This window comes from Dermochelys coriacea, chromosome 13 (assembly GCF_009764565.3).
Source record: "Dermochelys coriacea isolate rDerCor1 chromosome 13, rDerCor1.pri.v4, whole genome shotgun sequence".
Taxonomy (NCBI): domain Eukaryota; kingdom Metazoa; phylum Chordata; order Testudines; family Dermochelyidae; genus Dermochelys; species Dermochelys coriacea.
Window position 1 is genome coordinate 31,946,194 of NC_050080.1, and position 17,946 is coordinate 31,964,139.

At 43.2% G+C, this 17,946-nt stretch overlaps 1 protein-coding gene across 7 annotated transcripts in view; it reads left to right on the plus strand.

The window, feature by feature from the left end:
* Window positions 1-8,124: 8,124 nt before the first annotated feature.
* Window positions 8,125-17,946, plus strand: part of CPNE1 (copine 1) — an 88,959-nt gene continuing 79,137 nt past the window's right edge. For 2 of the 7 annotated variants that reach the window (XM_043496144.1, XM_038370311.2), the window contains exons 1-2: window positions 8,182-8,255; window positions 12,051-12,101. The gene's annotated coding sequence lies outside the window, so the exon portion shown is untranslated. Of the gene's footprint in view, window positions 8,256-9,013; window positions 9,130-12,018; window positions 12,102-17,946 lie in introns of those variants that run through there. The other 5 variants (XM_038370313.2, XM_038370310.2, XM_038370312.2 and 2 more) reach the window with 3 other exon arrangements.

Below are 17,946 nucleotides of genomic sequence, written 5' to 3' on the forward strand. Positions count from 1 at the left end.
CTTGTAGCCAGAAACAATACCATTCCCAATAAAATTACATACATAAAATAGGCCACACATAATATTGTCAACAGATTATGCAGGTTGAGAATTTATAAAGACACTTAATAGGTTAGTAAACCACCACCTACTCTGCCATTAAGGATCTAGAATGATCAAACTCCCAAATTTTAGCCAAAGGCTTTGGTGTGTTCTGTCTCCTTTCTAGAGGTCTTAGAGTTTGATTAGAAGTCAGACTCCTCAAACTTAATATAGCTGCTCTGATTTAATACTAGATGGTTTGGATCCTTGATACCTCATGGATTTGATCATTTGAAAAGAGCCCTGAAGACTTGAACATGAGTAACATCTGAAGTAAGAAGATTGAGACTTTAGTACTGCATGAAATGGCAACGAGACCCTCCATTCACGGATTTATATTTCAAAGTGTTTAATAATAATCATGTTTGCAGTGTTGTAGCCATGTTGGTCCCAGGATATTAGAGACAAGGTTGGTAAAGCACTGTCTTTTATTGGACCAACTTTTGTTTGAGAGACAAAAGCTTTGGAACATGCACAGAGCTAAGAAGGTACACTCAAACTCCACATATTGTGAACAAATTGAACCAATGTGACAATGAAAAAAAAAAAAGTTTTCAGTTGCTTATAGTGCTAAGGTGTCTGGGTGCCATTCAAGAAGAATTAGAAATTCCTACTGGCAAGAAGAAATCTGATATAATTGGCATTACTGAAATCTAGAGGGATGATTTGTGTAATGGTAAAATCACTAGTTGTAACCTGTTTAGGAAAGGTAGGGAGCATGGCACTCTACATTAGACACCATTACCTGTTTCTGAGTTATTGATAACTCAACCACAGACTCTTGAATGCATATGGATCAATGTCCTAATTAACAAAGCCCAGATAGGGGATGCTGGCAGGGGTCTGTTACAGATCACTGAATCAAACGAAAGAACAGGGTGCGTTATTCCATAAGCACCTGTCTATAATGTGTGGACTTCAGTTTGGGAGATGAATGCTTAAAGCTCTCTTGCAGCTAGTAGTAAATCATCATTAGGGTTTCTAAAAATTATAGATGGTAATTTAACAAAATTATTGCTCCTGATGTGAGTTAACTATTTTGGACATCATTATGACTGATAAAAGATGAATTCATCACTGGACTGGAAGCTGATGGGTGCCTAGGGACCAGTGATCATGGCCAAAATAAAATACAGTCCAAGCAAGTTACGTACTTGGTGTTTCAAAAGGGTTTATTTCCCAACTCTGATGAAAATTGAGTATAATTGGCAGGGAGGGAAATCTTAGAAATGTGAATGAAAATGGGAACCCTTGAAGAAGAGTGTAGGTGATGGCCAAAAAGCTACTATTCCACAATCAAGGAAGAGGACAGGTTTGGTTAAAAGCCCATCCTGGTTCTGTGGTGAAGTGAAGGCAGCAATTAGAAATAAAAGCAATATACAAGTAAAAAAGGGGGAAGCCTATAACTTCACATTTATATTGATTGCTATGAAATGCAGAAAAATTATACGGGGAAAGACTTGAAGAGCATGATCTATTTAGCTTATCAAAGGGAAGACAGAGGTGACTTGATCAGCATATAAGTATCTTCAGAACTTCAGGAGGAAGATGGCTTTTCAAGAATACACTGTTTGTAATTTTAACTTTGATGCTTGTTACTGAAAGAATCAGCTGCAAACAGTCGTCTCCCCCCCCCACACCAGCCAAATCTTTTGGACCATGAGCAACTCAGTGTTGTTCTGTTAAGTTTTTCCTTCTCAAAGAACTGGCTATCATCTTTGTTTTACTGTAATTTGCCACCAGCTTCCACTGTAAAAACCCTATTTTATGCTTTTTAGTCATCTACCTACAGTTTGTCTTAGAAAATTAATTTGTCCTGAAAATTGCTGGACTCTCTACAATGACACGGAAGAATTTTTCTGCAGTGTTTGAAGAAAATTGGTCGAACTTCATTACAGGTTATTAAAAATCATCATAGTTTTAAATTTCAGTTGACATTTGTTTCATTCTAGTTGCAAAACTGCTTCAGAGTTAACAGCCAGGTGGTCTGCATGCTGCACCGTCCCCCTCCCGCAGGCACAGTTCCCATTGGCTGGGGCAGGTCAGGGGACTAACTAGTGCACCTAGCAGGCGGCTGTTGAGGGGTGATGGCGCATGCCTCTCCCACTGCTCCTGGCCCTCTTCTTCTCGAGCGTCTCCTGTGGCTGGGCTCGAGCTGCGGCGCATCCTGTGGCAGACCATGGTCTGTCGCCCCATCGCAGGCATCCAGGAGTTGGAGGTAGATGTATCCCCGTCTCCGAGTGCTGGCAATAGGGCTGCACCCCCATCCCTAACACTGCATTCCTCCCTGTCCCAACCCCTCCGCACTCCCATTCCCCTCATTGCATCCCTCCCTGTCTCAACCCTCTTGCACCTCGTTCCCCTCGCTGCATCCCTCCCCCATTCCTCCCTGTCCCCACCTACCCAACCCAGCGCCCCTTACAGTGCTCTCCCACCCATCCTCTCCCCCTCCCAGAGCCACCCCCTCCATGTCCCTCACCCCCCACAGCCCTGCACCCCATTCATCTCCATACACTGCTGCACTCCCATTATGTCCCTATACACCACTGTGCCCCTCTGTGACCAGGGTCCTAGTGGGGGCCAGCTACGGTCACTCAATTAGGGTGAACTGCAAAGAATGGGGCAGGCAAACCTCCAAAAGCTGGTGAATATTCCAATACTTTGATTCACCAAACTAGCATAAAACAGCTTCATTACCTTACTGGTTACTCCAAAGTCCAAACAAAACAGTTCCCTTAAAATGATCCAGCCTCAGGCCTCCATCCAGGTATCCACATCAAATGTGATGAAAATTTTTGTAAATCTTACTTCATCATATAAAAAAAGGTTCTACCAATCCTAAAGGATCGGACACATGACCTCCCAGGTTAACGAATGTTTCAGATCTTACCCAAATACACGCTACAGCCAACTCTTATGAACTAAAATCTAAAGATTTATTTACAAAAAGAAAGAAAGGAAAGGTGAGAGTTAAAATTGGTTAAAGGAATCAATTACAGTAACGGCAAAGTTCTTGGTTCAGGCTTGTAGCAGTGGTGGAATAAACTGCTGACTTAAGTCTCTGGAGTACATCCACAGCTGGGATGGGTCATTCAGTCCATTGTTTAGAGCTTCAGTTTGTAGCAAAGTTCGACTGAAGATAAAATGGAGAAGATGCAGCTGCCTTTTATAGTCTTTTGCCATGTGGCCTGTGCTTCCTATGTTTCAAACAAAAGGCTTGGAGGCCTTGGAGCTACGTCCATGGGCATGCCCCTGCATGCCTTGCTGAGTCACAAGGCGTATCTCCCTCTTCTCTCAATAAGAAAAGGAGTACTTGTGGCACCTTAGAGACTAACAAATTTATTAGAGCATAAGCTTTCGTGAGCTACAGCTCACTGCATCACAAAAGCTCACGAAAGCTTATGCTCTAATAAATTTGTTAGTCTCTAAGGTGCCACAAGTACTCCTTTTCTTTTTGCGAATACAGACTAACACGGCTGCTACTCTGAAATCTTCTCTCAATGGGTCAATTGTATAGCTGATGGTCCTTAATGGGCCATCAAGCAAGCTAGGTAGAACTGACGCTCAACCTATCTGGGGATGACACCCAGCAGCATAGCACAAGTTTGAAATACAGACAGACATACATATCTATAACTCATCATACAAAGGTGACACAAACACATAAATGAGATTATCTTATCTGGCAAGTTATAACATTTTTGCACATACCTTACATGGCATATCTGGCATAACTCATTACAATTTTACAATATTAATATTCACAATATCCTCTTGTCCCCAGATTCCATACAGCATCACAGCCCCACATCCTCATGCATGTGTAGCCTTCTGCCTCCCCCGCATCCCCATCCACCCCACATACCCCCACGCCCCTTCCTCTCTCCTTCACTGCCCCCTCTCACCCCCACCCTGCTCTCATCCTTGACCTCTTTCCCTTCCCATCCTCTCTCCTTCACCCCCGCCCCACCATCTTTTCCCCTCCAGCCCACCCTCCTTCCTTCCTGGCTGGGTGTGTCTGTGCTGGCAAGTGTGCGCATGCATGCATTGTATGTGTGTAAGAGACTGTATGTCTTTGTATAGTGGGGTGCGTGTATTGCTGCATGAATAAAATTTGCAGCCTCTTTGACTTTAATTTCTTTTGTTGGCTTGCACACAAAAAACCCGATGACATAAAATGTGTGTGTATTCATTTCATAAGTTTTTAAAAGGGAAGGGAACGCTAAAAGAAATGTATTATTTCTTCAAAAATGAATGTTGTTGACTAGTAATTGCAGAAGAGCCAATGTATCGTACATTCTCCCCACCTTTGTCTAGCTACATTATAAACTCTTTCTTGCAGACTCTCTCTTTTTATGCATATGTTCAGCACTTTCCACCCTGGAGCCCTGATCTTAGTTGGGGTCTCTAGGCTCTAAACAACAATTGTAATTGGGTTATTGCTGATTATGTATCCTATGACTTTTAAAAACTAACTTTATATTTGTGGATAATCCAAGCACTATACCCAGATGTACAGACACTTTTCCCAACCTATGTATTATATCATTTTTTTTTTTAACATTAACTGTTGTAAAATTTTAAAATATGGAATATTTGTGTCAGTACATGCTAGATGTGTTCACATGAATACACGTGAGTATCTGCATGTCGGTGTGGGAGTCAGTTTGTACAGATTTATTTTTATAGGCATCTAGACAGTGTGCATTTCTGTGGTTGTGCTCTATGGATTTGTATTTGGGCTTCAGGAGTGGGCCTTTAATGGACCCAGTGCAGCTGTGATAATGTGTGGTCCTAATTCCACATACAAAATTACAATAACTTTAGTGAACAAAAAATATGGAGCTGGTTATGAAGAATGGGAAGAGGGGAGGGAAAGAATCATGAAAACCTTTGTGAAATTTCTTTTTTTTTTTTTAAATTGCCCTTTTTGAATATTTGGCTGCCAGCTCTAGCGTCCTGTAACGAATAAAACCTGAAATTAGCATACTACATCTGTCAAAACAATAAATATGCCCATTTGGGCCTTGCAATGAAAATGAGCAGCTGAGCAAGGGTCAGGGAGAGCAAGCAACAGAGGGAGGGGGATGGAGTGAGGGGGGGGGCGGGCCTCAGGGAGGGATGGGAGCAGTAGGCAGGGCAAAGGTGTTCTGTTTTCTGGAATTAGAAAGTTGGCAACCCCACAATTGGCCAGGGCTCTTGGGCCCATAGGATAATCCGCCCCTGCTTGCCCGCCCAGCTGATGTGGTGCTGGGGACGTGAACTGAGAGCAAGGGGACTGTCTCCTGTACTCTCAGTGCTTCCACCTACTGGTATGTAGGCACTGAAGGGAAGGATCAGAAGAAAGCAGTCATTCAAAGGCAGCAATGAAGAACTGGTTCTTCTAGGGGGGTGACAAGTGGGGAGACTTGGCCAAGGGGAAAGAGTAGAACAGTACTGTGGAGTAGATGGGAGTGACTGAGACAAAGACAGATGGTAGGGGACAGGAGCACTAAGGATCAGATTTGGTGGGAATAGGTAGAAGGGTCTGTAACCATTAGAGTACAGTTCCCTCAACACCTAGAATAGAATCAGAATTCCTGAGTTTCAACATTTCTCTCTTGTCAGCACATGACTGTGAAACCCCCTGGCAAAGTGAATGCTTTCTCTCTCTCTAGTGGCTGATGCACAGAGGATGACAACCTACTACTGCTATCAGTTATTCTGTTAGACCCAGAGGCAGAGGTCTGTTCTGTGGAGCTAATGGTTCTACTCCTGGTGCTGAACCATGTGGAATTTAATTTAATTAATTTAATATAATATTAATTAATATTAATTTAATTTAATATAGTTTCATTTGAGGGACTCTCTGCTTTCAGTTTGCTTTTTTAGAAACCTAGGACATTACTTATGAAAATATATTAAAAAAGTTAAGATGGAAAGGTTAAGCACTTAAAAGTTAGGAAATGCCAGAACTAACATTGCCTGTATAACCTAAAGTCAGCCCCCTTGTGCATATGTATTATGATACAGTCTTTAATCACATGATCACATACCTTCTCCCCCCCTCCACAGGACCCCTGCCTCACTCGGTATCCCACACAATTTTATATTATTCCTCTCCATACACTATCACTGACCACTGAGACAGATATAGGTGTCTTGATGTAGGAGTTAGTTGCAGCAAGTTATCAGATCTTCCACAGGGATCTGAGGACAGGTGCAACTGCAGCTAGAGGGAGCTGGGATCAGGTCTGAGCAGATGAGGAATGTTTGAATGAGTTGTGAAAACTACTGCAGAGTCTCAGGGCCATTAGCACATCTGCAACCGCCCTCTGTGGCAGCTGATACTCCACTAGGTACATCAGGAAACGGGAATAGAAGAGTGCTTCCCTCCATTCTGACACTCTGCTGCATGCTGTCGGTGCCCACCTGAACTCCACTTCTGCCCTGGCATTCACACTCTGCCATGCAGCCTCTCTGCTCTGGGTGCTGCACCGTTGCCCTGGGAAGTTCTAGCAGGCTGTTGGCATACACCACACTGCATCACAAGGCTCAGTCGGAGCAGCCGAAGGGGATGTCCTAGAGAGACTGCACAGGATAAGGATGAGCAGGTGCTAACAGCTGGAATGTCTGGAAAAGGTGACATAGTCAAGTGTACGTTAGGCTTAAATAGCTTGTGTTTGCTAAGCCCAGGCTAATGTTGTCTTTTATTGTAATTGACAGAAGGCCTAAGAGTTTCTCAGGCACTCCTGTGCACCTAACCCACTGCTCTGCATGTAGGATTGCCAACTTTCTACTTGCACAAAACCAAACACCCTTGCCCTGCCTCTCCTCCAAGGCCCCTACCCACTGCTCACTCCAGCCCCTCCTCCCTTTGTTGCTCACTCTCCCCACCCTCACTCACTCACTTTCACTGGGCTGGCTCAGGGGACTAGGGTGCAGGAGGGGGCTCTGGGTTGGGGGGTTGGAGCCGAGTTGTTCGGAGTATGGGAGAGGGCTCCAGGCTGAGGCAGGGGTGTGGGAGGAAGTACAGGCTCTGGGCTGTGGCTTCTGGGGTAGGGCCAGAAAGAAGGGGGTCAGGGTCTGGGAGGGTGCTCTGGGGAGGGGGTGCTGACTCTGGGGTGGGGCTGAGAGGTTTGGGGTGTAGGAGGGTGCTCAGGCTAGGCCTGAGGGGTTCAGAGGAAAGGAGGGGGATCACGGTTGGGGCAGAGGCATTGGGAGGCTTAGAGGTGCAGGCTCCAGGCAGCGCTTACCTCAAGTGGCTCCGGGAAGCAGCGGCATGTCCCAGCTCCAGCTCCTAGGCAGAGGCAGGGCCAGGCAGCTCCACACACTGCCCCGTCCACAGGCGCCACCCCCACAGCTCCCATTGGCCCTGGTTCCCAACCAATGGGAGCTTTGGGGGCAACACGTGGCGCCCTCTGGCTGCCCAGAAGCCAGAGGGGGAACATGGGGCTGCGTCCTGGGTGCCGTGCGGCCGCCCGGAACTGGACAATCAACAGCCGGGTCGGCGGTGCTGACTGGAGCCACCAGCGCCCCTTTCCCAGCGGGTCCCCCAGTCCGAAAGCGGACACCGCTCACCCCACCGCACGTGCCTGGCACGGGACCGAGCTCCCCGGGAGCGGGCACGGCTGGCGGGGGGCGCGCCCCGCCCCGGCTCAGGGAGGGCCGCAGCCCGCACCGCGGCGCGTCGTTCCGCCGAGCGGGGCCGGGGAGCTCGCCATGAGGCGCGGCGGGCAGCGGCTGCAAGGCCGACGCCCCGCCCCGCCCCGCCCCGCGCGCTTCCGCAGAGCCCGACGCCCCGCCCCGCGCGCTGCCGCAGAGCCCGACGCCCCGCCCCGCCCCGCCCCGCGCGCTGCCGCAGAGCCCGACGCCCCGCCCCGCCCCGCCCCGCCCCGCGCGCTGCCGCAGAGCCCGAAGGGCCCCAGCGGCCGAGGAGGGGCCGGCGGCGAGACCCGCCCCCTGGGCCGTCGGGCAGAGGCGGAGCGCGCGACAGCGCGTCACCCGACAGCCGCCCCTCCCATCGGCGAGGCCCCGCCCCTCACCTGACACCCCGCCCCCTCCCTCGCAGCGGCGCCTCAGCCGCGGCGGCCATTTTGTGGCGCTGCTCGGTCGGTGGCGCTGGGCTCGCGCGGGGAGCGGGGCCCGGGCGGCGATTAGCTCCTTTCTAACCCTTTTTCCATACAGATCCCTCGGTAAGGAACCGGCAACATCCGGGCCGGGCCCGCCTCCCGGCCCGGCCCCCTCAGGGCCCGGTCTTGGGAGGCTGGGCCGGGCCCGGCACGGAACGTATCCTCCCAGCCGCACAAAGGGGGGAGGGGCAGGGCCTGGGCTGAGGAGGCCCCAGGGCCTGGGCGGCGCTTGCTCCTGCTCCTGCTCCTGCTCCTGCTCCTGCCTGGGGGTGCGGGCCTCAGCGTGCCCGTGTCTCCGCCCGCGCTCGCAGCGCTCCGTTTTCGCCCGGGGCCGTAGGGGCGGGCGTCGCTCACGGCCTGGCTGCGGCCGAGAGCGCGCCGCTGTGCTCGCTGCCCGGGGGCAGAGCCTGGCCCCCGCGCCGCTGGGCTGCGCGGCTCGGAGCGGCCCGTGCGGGTTGCGCGGGCCCAGGCGGCGCGCTCGGGTGGGCGTGGAGTGCCCTGGTCGCGGGGCCGCGTTTTCCTCTCGCAGCCAGCCAGGCGGCCTCCGCCCCTCCGTGCGCTGGGCTGGGGAGCGTGAGCCCCGTCCCGGCGCGGGGCTCTGGCTCCAGGGGCCTCGGAGGGGGAACAGGAGCGAGCTGGCTCCTGACTCGCCTTCGGCGTGCCCGCGTCTCGGGGCGCTGCTGGGTGATGGCTCCCTCGGTGCGTGCAACCAGTGCTCTGCCGTGACAGTGACAACACATGGACGTGAAGCTTGTGTGCCTTGGGAGGGAGCAGAATAAAAGCGCTGGCGCTGTTGGGTTGTGATGGTGATGTTTGTACCCTCATAGGCCAGCTGGATACAAGGTGTAAGCACAACGCCTCTTCCGTGGTGAGCTGACTACAGCGTTTGTGGCAATGGATTTCTCCTTCTCTGTGGTTCACATTGTTTCACCAGTTGGTGTGTGTCGGAGGATCCTGGCCTGCCTTAGCTCTGATTCAGTCTGGTTTGACTAGACCTGCTTCTCAATCATAGCAAATACAACTAATCATTACAGCCTCTCTTAGACAGCTGGGTTATCCGCTGTTGATAGTGGACAGGAACAGTTGTGGGCATCTTTCAGTGAGAGGACCTGGAGATTGCCTCTTAGCTTTAGAAGAAGCCTTTTGCTCTTTTCCAAAGTGAATATGCGGCCATGATGAAAAAGGAAGCTGTGCTGGAAAAATTATAATAGGTGTTTCTATCAGTTTTTTCCCTAGAAAGACTGCAGGGAGGAGGAGTTGGCAAAAGTGAAGTTTAAATAAGATAAAATGCCCTTATTGCTAACATAAGGAATGTAACTGTGTGAAAGATGTTTATGTAAACTGGTGTTCCTTTAATCATAACTGCAGATTGTTGATGTACTCAGAACTACTGTAGCTTTTTCTTAGGTGCTGTAGAATATAGGAAAATGTGCTTCAAAATGGGTCCTAAGAAGAATGCATCTAGATTCTGTGTTAATACAGGAACTTGGACTAGATGTTGGAATCCGTGAAACATGAATCTATTCTCTGAATTTTCCTCTTTTTCTCTGGGGGAGAAAATATCTTGTTTCTTGCTGTATTATCTTGTGTCCTTTTAGACTTGTGTATCTCTTCAAGCTTCCCTTCCCAACTCTCACTGCTGGGGTTAGGCAAGTAGATCAGTGTATTTTTTTTTTCCACCTTTAGAGAACCTCATGGCTTATTTTCACTTGTGACCTAAATTCGGCCTCATCCTAGTCTCCAGTGGATCTTTGTCTATAGTGCAAAACCAATGGGGAATGTGGCGGAATTGAATTTTTTCAAGAAAGGCATAAATCTAGAATTATGAGGGTGATTCAGATCACAATTGTCAGTTCTGTATGGAAAAGCAGTTCCCGCTTCTTACTTCATTTGGTTGTGTATTTAGGTAACACCCTTTGTGAGCACCAAATTGACATGAAATAATGTCTCTACGTGACTTAAAGTGCTCTTAAATGTTCTCTTTTAAATGTTCTGATTCAAGATCTAGAAAATAACTTAGATTTGTCTAAACAAATCATGATGTTGGCTAACAGTAAATGAATTATGCTGGATGTGTACAATGAAAAGTTCAAACATGGTAGACTATTTGAAGAATACTGTTGGGTTTTGCATACTATAATGTGGTATTTTGTAGTATAATGTATCTTTAGTGCAGTATTACTTTTGCTTATTTTTATTAGTTTTAGGTTTCTAGATAAGTGTACACAACTGGAATGCTTTTTGATCTGTATAGCGGCAATGTTCTGAATTATCTGGAATTTCTTGGTGAAATGTTGCTTCTGCATGAAAGATCTATTCCAAATCCATACTTAAATAGATAAACATTTGTGTGAAAGCTGTCCTTCAGGTTATGTCATATCTTTCTGTATTGGAAATTACTTTTTGAAACTGGCCACTCTTTGGAGTAAATAGCAGATTCCTAATTTGGGGTTGTCTGGTCTTGAGTCCTCTTTTTTAAATAAAGAAGCATGGCTTTGTTTTGGAGATGAGTATATTTGTCATTTTAATCAAAAGTGTAACTTATGGGACTTCAGTTTACATATTTTTCTCACTTGTAATTTTGCTGTTGGTGTCCTGTTTCCTGAAAGGTTTTTGAATGTGACTGCGTGTTTTAATCTTTTGATAGTGAATTCTTCTAGATTATATGCAGTACATTTAATGCCAGTTTGTGGATGCGTGTCCATACTGAATGTTTACAGCAGATGTCCCCAGTGGTCCAACTTCATGAGAAAAGGGCAACTAATTCATACTTTTTCTGATTACATGTTTCTCATTTTTTTCTTAATATATTTTTCTCTAGGTACTTTCCAGAGAGTCAAGAGTATAGTGTGAGGTGGTCTGTTAGGTAATAAGTGATTTTTTGTGAGCTGTAGCTCACGAAAGCTTATGCTCTAATAAATTTGTTAGTCTCTAAGGTGCCACAAGTACTCCTTTTCTTTTTGCGAATACAGACTAACACGGCTGCTACTCTGAAACCTTTTCCAGACATAGACACACACATTTCCCATAAAACCATATAGCTTTTTTGCTCACTCTTGTGATACCTGGAATAGAAATTTAATAATCTTGAGTACAAAGAATGACGGGCATCTGACTCTTGTATTGCATGTTAGATTAAGGTTGTAGGCTGCAAACAAAAAGGCATGGGTACCCATAGTGCAGTATGTGAAAGTGTGCGTTTTCCAAAGATGAGACTTTGACTGTGTGTCTTAGCTGAAAATTTTTTGCTGGTTCTTGGAAGGATGTTGGTCTGTGTAGTTTCTAGAAGTATTTGTCAGCTGCAGCATAAGGTACTGTTTTGTTTAGGTGGGGCTAGGAAGGTGCAGAATTAAAAAGCAATTGACTTGATAGTGTTAGTAACAAATGGTTTGGGTAAGGTTTTATTATTCAGTATCAGGATTTGATTCTGCATTGTGAGTTTTGGGGGTCGGGGTGTGACCCTTGCCTTCTAAAGATGCATTGACTAATTTGGGTATCTAAAAAGGGGGAAAAAAATTGAGATGTTAAATTCTGTGTAATGAGTGTCTTCTGGCTTTTAATTTGTATGTATTCTTCTGCCAAGGCATACTTAGGAGTTAAAATTTGGTAACAAAGTATAATTAAGCAAGTGCAATTATCAAAATGTAAGTGTAAGAGATTAACAAGTGTTTAAATTTTTTGCACACTTAGTCTTGTGGTTGGTATATGATGCAGTGCTTTGTGGTGGTCTCAAACCTGAACTTTCTTAATATACAGTTCATTGTGGACTGTTACTGCTGTTGTGTTGCCTGAATTGATTTTTGCCTCCATTTATTCTTTATTGCAGTCTAAAAGTTGGTTTTAATTGGTTGCCCACAGGATTGGCTTGGCTTCTGCTACTTATTAAGAAAAAAACATCAGTCTCTGCAGGTAAGAGATTTTTGACATGAAGATTTCTTTTTATGCTTATTGACTACATGTTAAGAAATATTCTTAACCATTATGTGGAATGTATGAATTGGTATCAAAATATTTTGGTCAGTAAAAATTGCGCGCGCACACACACAGAGTTTGGCTTTTTAGCTCTGATTCCCATTGGTAATGGTTGTTATGGCAATGTTGTCCTTGTAAATGACTTTTCTGCCATATTCTGAAGTAGTGCTGTTTTATCAGCATATGGTAGTTTTGAATACTCTCTCCAACAATTTTCCACTGTTTGTAAATGTAGATATTTGCTGCAGGCAGTAGTGTTCTGCATGTTCCTAAAAGCTATAAATATCAATGTGTAAAATATATATACTATTTGGTTTCTTATAACTAGGATTTGCAGTATTTAGAGAGCTTGGATATATTTATTTCTGATAAGGTATTTAGGCTTTCTTAATTTAACGGGCGAATGCTAGTCCTTCCAAAAAAAAAAAAAAAAAAAAAAAGTCTGCCACCTGCCCAGTTCTAGCTATCATTAGTCCCCTAACACATCTCGGGCTAGATACCTTCAATCCTTCCTTCAGCATCAATGCTATTCTGCCTTCTAGACTCTGTCCAAGGATTGCCAAACGTGTGTGTGTTGATGATGGTATTGTAGACTAACACTCAGCAGGGACTAGGTTGAGTCTTCCAAACTTGTATTTTGTTTATACCTGTGAACTACATGTAAATTCGAAGGTTACTCCAGTGCCTTCTATGTTCAACGCTTTTTACATATGGCCTTAAATTACTTCTTATCTTCTCTATGTACCCAGTTTCTGTTAATCTTCCTGGAAGTTGCACATTGTCAGTGTATAACACATACAAATATTGTCCTTTTATGTGTTGCACACTTACGATAATAGCAATTATTTTTGAATCTGGAAATACAAATAATTGTCTATCAAGATAAACATAAGTTTTTAATTGAAATGATTTCTTAATTTTAATTTAAACTAGATTTTTATTTGCATGTGGGTAGTTCTTCACTTTCCATTTTTAGTCATAAATTGCTAAAGTGGATTTTATACTTCTTTAATTTAGTAGAATTTCAGATTTTACATAGATGCTTCATACTTAAAATGCCCATCTGTACTGCAAAAGTCAAGATGAGGGTCTGGGCTCATTGTCATCTTTAAAATGAGAACAACATAACTCTGAACACAATTGATAAGCCCACACTATATTTGCAACCATCACCTATTGAACTGGAAAGTAGAAATGCTTTAACCAGGCTGTGCTGCTCCATCACGGTTAGTAGTTTGAATCAATGGGATTTATGCATCTGAATCACTTAAGTGCTTTTGAAAATTCCACCCTTAAGAGCTTAAGTATAGGCTCCTATTTTTTGTGAATTTGGGCCTGAGAGTGGTTTTAGGAGTTCATAATTTTGTTATAGTGAAATTCTAAAATGTTTATATTAAAGTTGAAGCTGTTTTGTTTTGAAAAGACAGATGTTATGCAACTAAGAAGCTTTTATCAAAAATACAGTTTTAACCCCTGATGTTGCAAGCGCTTATGGACATGCTTTACTTCAAGCACGAGTAGCCTCATTGAGTCAAAGCATCTAGTCATTTGAGTAAAGTTCGATCACCTATTAAGTGTTTGCATGATCAGGACCTTAATTTTCAATATTTTAATTTTTTACCTATAACAGTTTTGTAAAATTCAAATAAGATATTCTACCAGGAGTGATTTAAAAAAAAAAAACCCTGCATTTATGATAGTTAATTTTAAATTACAGAAAGAGTTTATTCTCTGTAATACATAAGTCTTACTTTTCAAAGCTGCCTAAGGGGTTGGAATACCTGAATCCCATTAAAATTAATGGGAACTGGGAATCTGAATTCCAGTCCTTCTAAATAGTTGACTTTGAAAATATCAAGTTAAAGTAAAATTTGTTAAATTAACAGATTTTTAGGCAGTTAGAGACTTCTGGCCTGTGGGCCAGATTCAGGATAATAAATGTAATTGTCTGGCATCCATAAACCATTGGGTCTTCAGAATGGAAACCATAATTTTAAAAAAGCTTCAATCTTATAGTTGCAGTGATAAGCTTCCAAATGCGATACAGCGCTGTCTTAACTTGAAATGACAGTTGGAAGAGATCTGAACTCCTCAGTCATCTCAGTGACATGCTACCTCTGAAACCTACCAATGATTACTTAGGGACAAGATTATAAACTAGATATGCAGTGCAGCATTTGAAACAAATCTTTAATTTTCTGATTCAGTTACTGCATGAGAACATGCAACTAGAGTTACTGCATACATACATGAGAAAATAGAGACCCTGCAAATGTGATGTATTTTTTTAAATGGTCTGATGTCAGTTGTAATTCTATGAATCACAGGTAGTTATAGCCATAATGACATGGCCCCTGGTGTAATAAAAATGCTCTTTCTCTCCACAGAATGAGTTTGACACTTTTTAAAATATCTGGTAAGAGATGTAGCTTGGATTCTAAGTACATCCTTAAATCTCCCACTGCTTTGGAGAAATTAAATATAAATTGCACCAAAAATATGTAATTACTAACCACTTAAAATTGTACAAGTAGAAAACCCATCCAAATCACCTTTTTGTGTAAACATTTTTATTTGTCAACAGTTAATGCTCTTATCCATTATTGTGACACTCCTGGTGTATCCTTGTGGAAGTTATTATGAAAAAGTCAATGTTTTCCATTTGACAAAGGATAAAATAAGTAGTGGAAAAACGTGTGATTTTTGAGGGTATATATGTAAAATAATACAAATATCTAAGTTTAATCTCTTTACGTAGCAGATAATGCTGAGGACTTATGTCTCTTAATATTTAACATTTAAAAGTTGGAGTTCCTGAATACCTTAGTTGGTTGTATTACATGATTTTCAAAACTAATCAGTGCTGTAACATGGACACTCTTGGGCCCCTAGCTTTTTAAAAATAGTTTCCTGATAAATATTTGTAATTTTGCACATATTTAAGCATCAGGTTCTTCTAATATGAATATTATCCTGTGACGTGACGCACAAATTCCCTTTTTTATAACAATTCAGTAATGCTGCTTTCCTTAAATTTGTATGGATTTTCATTAGAAATCACTAGTTTTGGAGATTTGTAGCCTTATTTAAGGATCGGTTAAATTTGTTTCCTTAAAATTATGTAGATAACACTTCCCTTTTTAAAATGGAGAACAAAAAAGTTTTAAATGCTAACATATTGTAGAAATCATAGCAGTTTTTGAGTAATACAGGGTTTGACAAATGGTTTAATTCTATGATGTAAACACTTCTGTTCAGAAGAAAATTACACCATTACCCTTGAAAAATGGTTGAGCAGACAAATTTAATTTTCAGATTTTTTACTATAAACTTAAAAAACATGTTGTAAGACTTCTAGAAAGTATTGAAATGAGACAAATGGCCAAACTAAACACATTCCAAAAGTTTAAAAAATATATTTTACCAAAAGACTGGAAAGAGACTTACTCTTAAAAAATACTCAAAGGGTAGTGAATATATCTTCCTTTACAATTACACTTGGTATTTCTGTGGAAGAAAGTTCTTATTGGTAAATACCAGTATATTTTCATGTATTCCACTTTATTTAGATCACATTTTTTGTTGCCTTAGCAGTTTCAGTCCCTTCAATCTAGGAAATTCTGGTAGCAAAATGTAACCAAAGCTAGAGCAGCAGCACAGCAGATAATGTACCAGTATAGTAGCTAGGGCACTGCTTGTTGCAGGTAATTGATATCTCTGCTGTTGCCTTTAAGGAGACAGGAAGCAGAGGGGACAGCCACACTTCTAATGCCAATTAGGAATGGGCCAAAGTCTACATGATGTTAAAACCCATTGCTGATGGTGATTAGGGGAGGAAAACGGCAGAATGCTTCAAAGGATAGAAATGGCCTTTCTCCAGTTAGAGTGAAACACACACTGCTTGAGAGCATAAAGTTAGGTGCCTTTGATCTGTTGGCCATAATGCACGGGACTGCTCATTTCCCCAAAAAATGGTGGTAGCCTTCTGTTTTGCCTGAATATTTTTAGTTCAACCAGGTGTCAATGTGGATAATCTTTGAATTTTCTGTAACAGTGCACAGCAATATTACTCAACCGTTCAGAACGGGAATTGGAGAATAAAGTCTTCATCAAAACTGCTGGAGGAACTTAGGGAGGCAAATGTAACTGAGTTTGAATTTTACTTGTACACTGAGAAATAATGCTTTTAGTGTGGCAGAAAGTGCTGTGGGATCTTATGATTACAATTGATCAGGACTTTAGTTTTACATCCAACTTTGGTGTGACATCTTCGGTAGCACATTGCCTCCTAATGCTACAGAAGCTCATCTGGTTTTTAATTAATTCCCTTATGAATATCTAACACCACTTACTGGTGGCATATAGGAGTTTTCAGAGGTCTTCGTCCAAGTATTGAACGGGCTTTCATTGCTTAATGAGGGAGCTAATGGGATTCTAGGGGAGGAGAGGATCAGGTGAAGGAAGATGCTGGTAACTACCCATGACAATAAACTGGCTTCTGAATCAGGGAATTGGGGTAGGCTTGGCAAATCTAAAGCACTGAAACCGTATCCTCCTGCTAAGTGTTTGTTTAGATTAGGAAATAACTTGAGGAAAACTAACTTGTTTGAGATTAGGTCGGAATTAGCTAAACTTTTTCCTGGTGTATAAACAGGTTAACTCCTTTTGTCTAGAGTTAGCAGGATGAAGTCAAACCTAAAGTTCCTCCATGGTTGACCTCAACTAGTTTAATTGAGGTTAACATATTTTACTTATGGCCTCGGTCTGGAGATTTAAGGTAAAAATGTAAGCGTGTCTTAGCTGACATGTTAACTATCATTCTAAGTCTAGTTTAGACAAGACACTCCGCCTTTTACACTTGCAAAACTGGGTAAAGACAAGGGGGAACCTAACTATAATGCATGTTAACATAACACCTTTATATCCTAGGGCCTTTTGTCTATAGTAGCAAAATAGTTGGGGTTAACTAATGAGCATTAGCCAACTCCAACCTAACCTTGATCTCTCTTCCTAATCAAGTTAAAAACCATAGCACAGGGTTACATTTCACTTTGTAGCCTGTACCACCCCCAGTGGTATGGTGAGAAGGGTGACCACTTCTAAGGAGTGATGACAGTTCAGACTGTCCCTCACTATCAGTATGATTCACAGCCTGCACTGTGGCCCCATCCTTCTCCAGCCTGTATATGAATTATGGCCCACAGTGAGAGGTAGAAATTTGTTTCTCTTTGCCACTGACATGGACCTTTAGCTCTAAGGTCCAGAATAGATTCGGAAAATAGTGTTTTAGAAACATTCACACTGCTTTTAAATATCATTTATCTTGTGTAGGTTAGGAGGTGAACTTAGAGTTGATCTCAACCTGCTAACACATTTAAAGGTCTTAATTCCTGTCTACACTATATGCTTAGGCACCATTTTAAAATGAGGGTATTTCCCTAGTCTGGACAGGCCTAAAGGGAGAAGGAAGGAAGGATGGAAATGGCTAAAGATTTAGGTCAGGTTTATTAACAAATGAATTAGGCCTCTAAATCCAGAGTTAGGCACTTAATTAAATGGCCTAATTCTAAAAAAGTGGCGAGCACCCAGTTTTCCTATTGAAGTCAGTGGAAAATGTAAAGCCATTGAGTTAGTGGGTCTGGCTTTAGGCGCTCATTTTTGAGAATCTTTGCCTTAAGGTTTACATAATTACAGTCACCTAGGATACCATATAGCTATGCCCATGTCCTGGTTCTGATCCACAGATCATTAGGCCTTGTTCAGGCTTTGCCTTTAGGCAGCA